Below are 10,193 nucleotides of genomic sequence, written 5' to 3' on the forward strand. Positions count from 1 at the left end.
AAGTTGTAGTAAAGGAGCATGTGTCAACTTATCTTTCAATACCGTGAAGGCTTCTTCCTATGCGGTAACCCAAACAAAAGGCACATCCTTCTTTGTAAGCTCATTGAGAGGTGCAGCAATGTTGCTCTCACAAAACGCCAATAGAAACCAGCGAGGCCAAGAAAACTCCTCATTTGTGTGACAATTTTGGGCTGCGGCCAACTGTCAATAGCTTCAATCTTGGCTTTATCAACTTCAATTTCCTGTAGAGTAACAACATAGCCAAGAAAAATACTCGGTCGATGCAAAAGGTGCACTTCCCAAGGTTACCAAACTAACGTGTATCACGTAGAGCAATAAAAACAACACGTAAATGTTCCAAACGTTCCTCCAAAGGTCTGCTATAAACCAATATATCATAGAAATAGACTACCACAAATCATCCAATGAAAGCACATAAAAGTTCGTTCGTTAATATCATGAAAGTACTAGGTGCATTAGTCAACCCAAAAGGCATGACTAACCTCTCATATAATCCAAACTTAGTTTTAAATGTTGTTTTCCATTCATCTCCCAATTTCATACGAATTTGATGGTATCCACTACACAAATCAACTTCGAAGAATATTGTAGAGCCACTCAATTCATCAAGCAAATCATCTAGCCTAGGAATAGGATAACGATAATGAATAGTAATATTATTAATGCCTCTACAATAAACGCACATACGCGATGTACCGTCCTTTTTGGGCACTATTATAATATGAACAGCACAAGGACTAAGAGATTCATGCATATAACCTTTGTCAAGTATCTCCTGTACTTGACACATAATCTCCTTCGTTTCCTCTTGATTGGTACGGTTTGGCAGTGAAGCACCGGAAATTATGTCAATCTGATGCCCAATCCCTCGAATAGGTGCTAATCCCAGTGGCACATCTTCTGGAAAGAGGTCAGCGAACTCTTGCAAAATGTTTGTGACAGCAAGAGGCAAAGAAGAAGGCACAACCTCGAATGAAAATAATGCATGTTTGCACACAAAAGCATAGCAAACAAATTTGCTGAAATCTAGATCATCAATATCAGATTTGGTAGCAAGTGAACATGCACTTTTCAATTTATTTCAGAAGCAACACTAGAAGGTTTATTATTAGGCTTCATTTGTCGCGCAAATTCTTTTGCCACAATCTGATTTTCACTCTTATTTTTCTCCTATTTTGCTTTATTATCTCTATTAATATCATCTACAAAATGGAATCAGGAAACATAGGAAGCAAAGTAATATGTTTATCCTTATGAACAAGAGTATACTTATTGTTTCTACCATGGTGTACAATTTTTTTTCAAATTGCCATGGTCTACCAAGTAATAAGGAACATGCTTGCATTGGTGCCGCATCACAATCAACATAATCAGCACATGTAGAGATACTAAAATGCACAAGAATAGTATGAGTTACCTTAACCTTGCCCATTTTGTCGAACCATTGGATGTAGTAAGGATGTGGATTTGGTCTTGTGGTGAGAGATGGCTTCTCCACCATCTCCTTGATAGCCAAGTTCTTATAGGTCCCTCCATCTATGATGACGCAAACATAACGTTCCTTCACAACTCCCTTTGTATGGAATAAAAATTATGTCTCTGATTTTGCTCAGCATGTGACCTACACGCTCAAAACACCTTGAGCAACTAAACTTTCATACCTATCAGCGTCTTCAGCAGCCATGTATTGCGTCTCCTGATTGGAATCATCTCCACTTTGTTCTTCACTTGTAATAAGAGACAAAGTATGCTCATCATAGTCGCTAGCGGACTCATACCCACCATCCTCAGTAGCAATCATAACACGGGGAGATTGGCAATCTCCCGCATAATGACCTCTACCCTTACAACGATGACCAATAATATCATGTGTCTGCCCTGTTGATGCCATGGATGAAGAATAGCTTTGTGCAAGCCCGATCGGTGTGCTCGTGGCAGATAGTGGTGGTGGTGCCTGCTTTCTTGTATCACGACTGGAGGTGGTAGCTGATGGAGGTGACGGTGTAGCAGAACATGTGGAAGTAGAAGATGCACCTGGTGTCCATGATGAAGGTCGATATAAAGAAAAATTAGTCCGCGCCAATGCCTGTCGATCCTGCACTTCACGTTCAGCTTTGCAAGCAAGATGGAATAAGCGAGTGATATTGATATACTCCTTATGCTCTAAGGTGGTCTGAATCTCTCTATTTAATCCACCGATAAAACATGCAACCATAGTTTCACTATCCTCAAGAGTACCACATCTAATCATGGCAGTTTGTAATTCCTGATAATACTTCTCTACAAAAAAATTCCTTGTCTCAAACGCTATAGTTTTTGTAGTAATTCATGTTGATAATATGGTGGAACCCAACGAGTACGCATAGCAGTTTTCAAAGCAGACCAAGTAGTAGGGATATTATCATGATATAATCTACAATGTTTAGACCACCAAACATAAGCAAAACTAGTGAATTCATAATCAACAGCAGCAACACGTCTATCCTCAGGATATTGTAAGCATGTGAAATGTTGTTCAGTTTCTAAATCCCAAGTAAGATAGACATCAGCACTGTATCTACCCTCAAACGATGGAATATTCAATTTTAGTTTAGGAATATGGTGATAATCTCGTACCTGAGTTGGTGTTGCAGCCCTATCGTTGTGATTATATGCATGAGGTCGACCTGGTGGTGCTGCTACTGGTGGTTGCACGTAGTTCTAATTTTGATCAACCTCATCCTCGTAATAGTCCTCCACCTCTGCAGTAGTAGTAGGACGTATAAAAGCATCAACAACAATAGCAGCAACACCATAAGTTTGTCCTGGCTCAAGAAGAACACGCTGCGCTCGCCCTACTGGATCGCGGCGTGGAGGTGGTTGTTGATGTTGTTGCAATGGTGTAGCAGATGCAGGTTCTGGTTGTGATAGATGTGCGAGTACTTCATCGAACTTGGCGTCCAACTTGGTGTCAATTGTCTTCTGAATGTCATCAATCCTCTCTAGTGCCTTTCCAAAGCTAGCCATCACATCGTCCACCTGTTGAGGCAACATTTTCTGAAATTTATCATGAAGCTCCTTCTTTGTCATGTTCTCCTACTCAATTTCGTCAAGCAAGTGGTGGTGGTGGTGTGTCACAAAACCGTCAAGCAAATCTCAAATCCTTACTTGTTCTTACGCTGCAGCAGGTGGTGATTGGCAACCATTGTAGTCAAACCTCCCAAAGCTTGGACAAAGCGCTTGCTAGGTGGTGTCAAACGCACGATGTAGATGAATGTGGAGCTGGGAAGGCTTATGATATGGTAGCAAAAATGTCAGTAATAATCAATTAAGAGAAACATAGTTGAATACACGCTCAACGACGGTATTGTGCTGGTCCTAGGCTAGATCGTGCTAGAGACACGAGCCTGGAACACTAACAAATTCACGGCGCGCCAGTAAACAAGGGAAAAGCACACTCTGGAATTTTTTCTTGCGCTTAGTTTTTTGTGCTCTTTTTTTGCGCTCCTTTTTTTGCTGAAAATCACTATAATGGCGAATGTCTCAAAACTCTTCCCAAGTCAAAATAACAGGATAGGCACCAATTTTTTTGACTATTTTTTTGGAAATAAGGGCAGCGACAACCAAAAAGTGCGATAAAAAATCACTATGATGACACCTGTCTCAAAACACTCAGAAAAGCCTAAAAACAGGATAGGGAAAAAATATTTTTGCCTGCTGAAATTTTGGCCTAAAAACTTCTCGGGGGACACCAGACTGCAAAAAAAAATCGCCTGCTGAATTTTTTTTCTGAAACCTACTTAGGCACGGAAACACGAATCGGAAAATATATGGATCTCGAAAGCAAACCTAATATGAAAAGAACTCGGATTGGTGGTGGATATATGGTGGTGGTATATGGCAGCAGTTGATGGATATGGCAGCGGTGGTGGTATATGGTAGTGGTGGGATATGGCAGCGGTGGTGGTATATGGCAATGGTGGTAGGATATGGCATGGTCATGGTATATGGCAGCAACTATGAAGTTGGTGGGGCAGCGGCGTGACAAACTGTGAAAAAACTCGAAACTCTAAAGGACTAGACGCTAAAATCAGCAACTGGGCACGTCGATGCAACCGCAAATTCAACAAACCAAAACTCTAAAAAGATTAAGCAAAGGCTCAGATTGGTTCGGATATGATGAACTAACCCTTTTTTTTTCCTTTTTTGCTTTTTCATGGACTGTAGGTATGAAGAACAGACTCGATCTAAACTATGAAAAACTAGAAAATCTCACTGAGCAAGCTAGAATTCTGATACCACTTAATAGAGGCATAGGTCTCCCGTCTTTCGATGAGATGGTGGCTATCTTTTTGGTGGAGTAGACTTTGACGACCCGACTACGAACCTGCGAGGACGTCATGCCTTAGCAATCGCTAAACCAACTCCGAGAGGTTATTGACCATGCCGGAGCATGATCAACCCATCCAGGAGGTTCTATTTCCTGCAAGCAAACAAAGAACAAGCAAGAAACTGAAATTGCAATCTGGATATTGCGAATAAAAGAGGAAAGCTTTATTGAACAAGTGGGGTTCTGCGACGTCTTGGTCTGGTCGTTGAAAACAAACGAAGTAGGCGAAGTTGCAGCTATGGTGAACTTTTAATCTAAAAAAACCCAAAGTCTAAACGATGCCCTAAGGGCTGTATATATGGAGGAATAAGGGAAAATTTCATGACCATTGGAGGAGGGGTCTGAAACCAACCCTAACTCTTGTTTCCCCACACATACGGACTCTCAAAACAGCCTATAATCAAGTATTTCGAAATCACATGGGCCTGGCCCAAAAATCAGGTGGCACATCACCTATTATAAGCTATGGATGAAATTTATGAAAGGGCATCTTGTATATTTCGTCCATGTCCTTGTATGTCATCAAAGAGGCTTCAAAGTACCGAAATCTACACTAGAAATGCCATTCTGGTTCCCTTCACGCGTGCCTTCATCTCCACGCTTGTTTCTGCTCCAGTGTTCATCCCTCTTGTCTATGCTAGGCCCTTCATTAGTAATCAACATAAAAGTATGCAATTAAGGCAGCATCATATTATCATGAACATTAGAATTGTTACCCAGAAACAAAAGTACTTGGTAATTCAATTGGCATGCGTGAGCTCTAGTGATTGGTCTAGTATGTATAGTAGTAGTGGTTGTGGGTGTAACAATGATACTAATGTCCTCATCGTGGCAGTTTTGGAAAGGCACTGGAGTGGATTGATGACATTGAGAAGACAATTGACACCAAGTTGGACACCAAGTTCGATGAAGTACTCGCACATCTACCACAAACACCACCCACATCTGCTACACCATTGCAACAACATCAACAACCACCTCCACGTCGCGTTCCAGCTAGGCGAGCACGACGTGTTCCTCTTGAGAAAAGACAAACTTCTGGTGCTGCTGCTACTTCTGTACCTCCAGCTGCTATTGTAGAGGTGGAGGACTATTACGAGGATGAGGTTGATCAAAATTAGAACTACGTGCAACCACCAGCACCACCACCACCAGGTCAAACTCATGCATATAATCACAATGATAGGGCTGCATCACTAACTCAGGTATGAGATTATGACCATATTCCTAAACTAAAATTGAATATTCCTCGGTTGGAGGCTAGATACATTCCTGATGTCTATCTTACTTGGGAGTTAGAAACTGAACAGCGTTTCACATGCTTACAATATCCCGAGGATAGACGTGTCGTTGCGGCTGTTTGTTAATTCACTAGTTTTGCTTTTGTTTGGTGGTCTGAACATTGTAGATTATATCATGACAATATCCCTACTACCTGGGCTACTTTGAAAACTACTATTCATACTCGTTGGGATCCACCATATTATCAATGTGATTTACTTCAAAAACTGCAGCGTTTGAGATAAGGAAAAAAATGTAGAGGAGTATTATCAGGAATTACAAACTGGCATGACTAGATGTGGTATTGTTGACGATAATGAAGATATGCTTGCACATTTTACCGGTGGATTAAATAGAGAGATTCAGACCATTTTAAAGTATAAGGAGTATAACAATATCACTCGGTTATTCCATCTTTCTTGCAAAGCCGAACGTGAAGTGCAGTATCGACAAGCACTGGTGCGGACTAATTTTTCTGTAGGTCCACCTTCATCATGGACACTGCGTGCATCTTCTACTGCTACACCAGCGCCTCCGTCAGCTGCCACCTCCAGCCGTGATACAAGAAAGCAAGCACTACCACCATTATCTGCCAAGAGCATACCCACCGGGCCTGCATAGAGCTCTTCTTCATCCATGGCATCAATAGGGCACACACATGATATTATTTGTCGCCATTGTAAGGGTAGAGGTCCTTATGTGAGAGAATGCAAATCTCCACGTGTTATGATGTCTACTGAGGATGGTGGGTATTAGTTCGCTAGTAACTTTCATGAGGAGACTTTGGCTCTTATTACAAGTGAAGAACATAGTGGAGATGATTCTGATCATGAGATAAAATACATGGATGCTGTCGTGGGAAACCCCGGCCTCCTATGAGGCCATGAGCCTCTTGTGGTTCGGCAGGGGGAATGAGGACATTGCACAAAGAGCAGAGAAATGTAGCGCAACACGACAGAGATCACACGGGCAATTTTACCTAGGTTCGGGCTGCCGCGAGGCGTAAAACCCTACTCCTGCTTTGGTGGATTGATGGTGGATTATGGTGGAAACGCAGCGCTCTAGCCCAGCAGGGTCACCTCGGGGCGAGGGCAGCTACGTGCGTATGAGTGTACAAGGGTCTGAATCCTTACTATGGTTGCCACGGGCCTCCTTTTATAGATCGAGGGTCACCACAATGGCAAATTAGTCATTGTGTACTGATTAGACAGCAAACAGTTCTATCATAACTAACTCTGCAGACAGGGTAGATTGCATTAAATGCGCCACTAAGTATCACATCATGGCATGCCCGACAAGCCTTGCCGAGCACTTTGGCCACCTTCTTATCTGTCTACTTGACACATCGCTAGACGGGTGTCATTTGGAGGTGATTTCCACAGGAAGTGCCTGCCATGTGGCAAGAAAACAACCACTTAGTCACTTTGGGGCTTGACATCGCACCAATCGATGACTTGCGTTGCTGTGAGGTGCAGCGGTGAAGTCTTGGCGGGGTAGTTTGCATTCTTAGCGCCGGGCAGGCCTGCTGGGACGGTCATGGGGTCTTTGGTCTTGCTGCTTTGGCTTGACTTGGTCTTCTTGATCCACCCTTTGATTACTCAAAGAGCTAATCTCTTTTGCTTGGCCTTATCTTGGATATCGCAATCTTGCTCCTAGGCCTGTGCATAGTCTGGGCAATAGGACCAGGGTTTGTTGCACCGACAGGAGCCCCCGGGCCTGGTCCAAACGCGCCGCCGGGCATCGTCAGGGTAGGCCCTATCCAGTGCACAAGCAAGAGGACAGCAGTTGCTTTTCCTTTGGGATCTTCTTTGCTTCTCCATTAACCTGAGCCCAAGTCAGTTTCTGGTTCTCCCGTGTGTCACGTAACGCCAATTGCAGTGGGGGAGATAATGGGCCACGATCTGCGGGGTATCCATGTCCCACGTTCACAGGGCGATAACCGCCACCCCATTATCTTTGCCGCTCCAAGTGCTTCCGCCACGTGTATTGCATGCATTGCACAAAGTTGGTGGCAGATGCGGAGGGCACATGAATGAGCGCCATGGCAGAAAGCCAGGCGACATGGATTGACACAGGGGGGTCGGCCTTGATTTTTCGAGCCGTTAATGGTGAGGGGGAGCCGGACTGGTTGAACAGGGCGGCTACCTTCATGGAAAAATCTGGCCACCTGCCCCGCTCGCCTATAAAAGGGGATGCGGGGTGAGGCGTTTCTCCACACCTCCTTCTCCCTCCATTCCTGTAGTAGTCCTCGCCTATCATGGTGAGAGGTCGACCAGAACTTCTGCTCGACAGCGTCTCCCTACTCTCTCCGAAGATGCGAGGGCGGAGCCCGCTACGAGAGGAGGTGGGAGGGGGCGAGGTCATGGGCGTCGTGGCACCCTAGGCCGAGGAAGCTGGGGTGGCGCTCTAATTGCGCCCCCGCCTAATGTCTCTCCCCCGATGGAAAGGCCAGGTCAAAGACCAACCTCTAGAGTTCATCATCATATTGTACAAGCCACCGCGCGGCCGCCTCTGTCTCCATACTCCATTTGCAAGGGCGATGGAGCTCGAGCAGCCGCGGACGTTGAAACTACACATGAGGGGCTATCACATTGGCGGCATGTGGGTGGATGTGGATTTTCCTGCTCCTCATGTCATGTTCTTCCGCTGCGGCTGGAAGACCTTTGCTCGCTCCCATAGCTTGTCAGAGGGGCACGTCCTCCATTTTAAATTAATGGAGGCTGGTTTACTCCCCGTCAAGGTTTTTGGATGCACGGGTGCTCGCTTAGGGTGCTGCCTGGAGAGCTCGACCGACGAGGATAGCTCCTCCTCGAGCGATACAGACAAGGAGGATAGTGACGGCGATGACGAGGGTATCGACCGGGAGGGCGACGACTCTGACTCCGGCTGAACACCAGCCACACGGTCACCCTCAGGCGGCGGCACCACCATCTACACCTGCATCTCCTCTCCAGCAAGGTCATTTGCCGGGGAGTTGGGTGAGGGGGTGGAGATGGTGCCCCTGGCTGCTCCAGCAGCTTTCTAGATGGGCCCCTGCAGGCTTCCTCGCGGGTTGCGGCTTCCTTCGCCTTGCCGCGTCCTGCTGGCCCTGATGGTGGTGGCTGATGGGTTGCCTCTGCTGATCTCTTCACCATCACCTTCGCCTGTGCCCTCCCGCTCTCGCAAGGCTCCTTGTCGAGGGACCTGACGGGGTCAGGCTGGGCTTCTGCACAGGCACTCCTTTTCCCCCTTCACCTCCCGCCGTAGTGCCTAGGAGGAGAGGGACAACAAAGGGCATCACATGGCACTTATCTTTTTCAATCTAAAATGTGTAGGCACTTGCCAAAATTTAGCTTAAATTATGTAATCTTCCTTACCCATGTTTGTGTTTTATAAAATTTGTACTTGTTAATCAACATATGAATGAAAAGACAAACCTTGTTGGGTACCTGTGCATGTAACGTGTCCATGCAGAGGTGAAATGCCTCTATACATTAAAGTAAACAAGTTTCCCTTGGCAGGCTATCCTGCTGGTACCCTTAGATTGCTGCCGCGGAGCTAGACCTTTCGGGCATAAACCATAAAGTAGGACCAGCCCCCTGCCAAACCTTGTCGCCAAAGGCCACTACAACCATCACGACTGAAGCAACGTTCGAGTCAATATATGGGAGAACCTAAGTTTCGAAGGTGACGGGGTTTTCATATTGACGAGGACATCAGTACCATTGTTACACCCACAGCCCCTACTGTTACATATACTGGACCAATTACTAGAGCTCGCGCACGCCAATTAAATTACCAGGTACTTTCGTTTCTTGGTAATGATTCTAATGTTCATGAGATTATGATGCTGCCTAAATTGGATACATTTGTTTTGCTTTCAAATGAAGGGCCTAGCTTGGAGAAGGATGAACATTGGAGCAAGAACACGCATGAAGTTGATGGCATGCGCAAGGGGATCAAGAATGGAGTTACAAGTGATGATTTCAGGACTTTGAAGCCGCCATAAGGAGTGCATGAAGCCTTGGACGAAATATACAAGATGCCACTTCATAATATTCGTCCATAGGCTATTCTAGGTGCTGCGTCACCTTATTAATGGGCCAGGCCCATGTAATTTCGAAATACTTAAGTATAGGCTATTTTTAGAGTCCGTATGTGTGGGGAAACAAGAGTTAGGGTTGGTTTCGGACCCCACCCTCAAGGGCCACGAAATTCCCCCCTCTTCCTCCATATATACAGCCCTTAGGGCGTCGTTTAGACTTTGAGTTTTGTTTAGATTAAAAGTTCGCCATAGCTGCAACTTCGCGTACTTCGTTTGTGTCCAACGACCAGACCAAGACGTCACAGAACCCCACCTTGATCAATAAAGCTTTCATCTTATATTCGCAATATCCCGATTGCAATCTCAGTTTCTTGCTTGTTCTTCGTTTGCTCGCAGGAAACAGACCCTCGTGGTCAGGTTGATCGTGCTCCGGCGTGGTCAATAACCCTCGGAAGTTGGTTTAGCGATTGCTAAGGCGCGACGTCTCGCACGTTCTTA

Source organism: Triticum urartu, chromosome 4, assembly GCF_003073215.2.
Source record: "Triticum urartu cultivar G1812 chromosome 4, Tu2.1, whole genome shotgun sequence".
NCBI classification, from domain to species: Eukaryota; Viridiplantae; Streptophyta; class Magnoliopsida; order Poales; family Poaceae; genus Triticum; species Triticum urartu.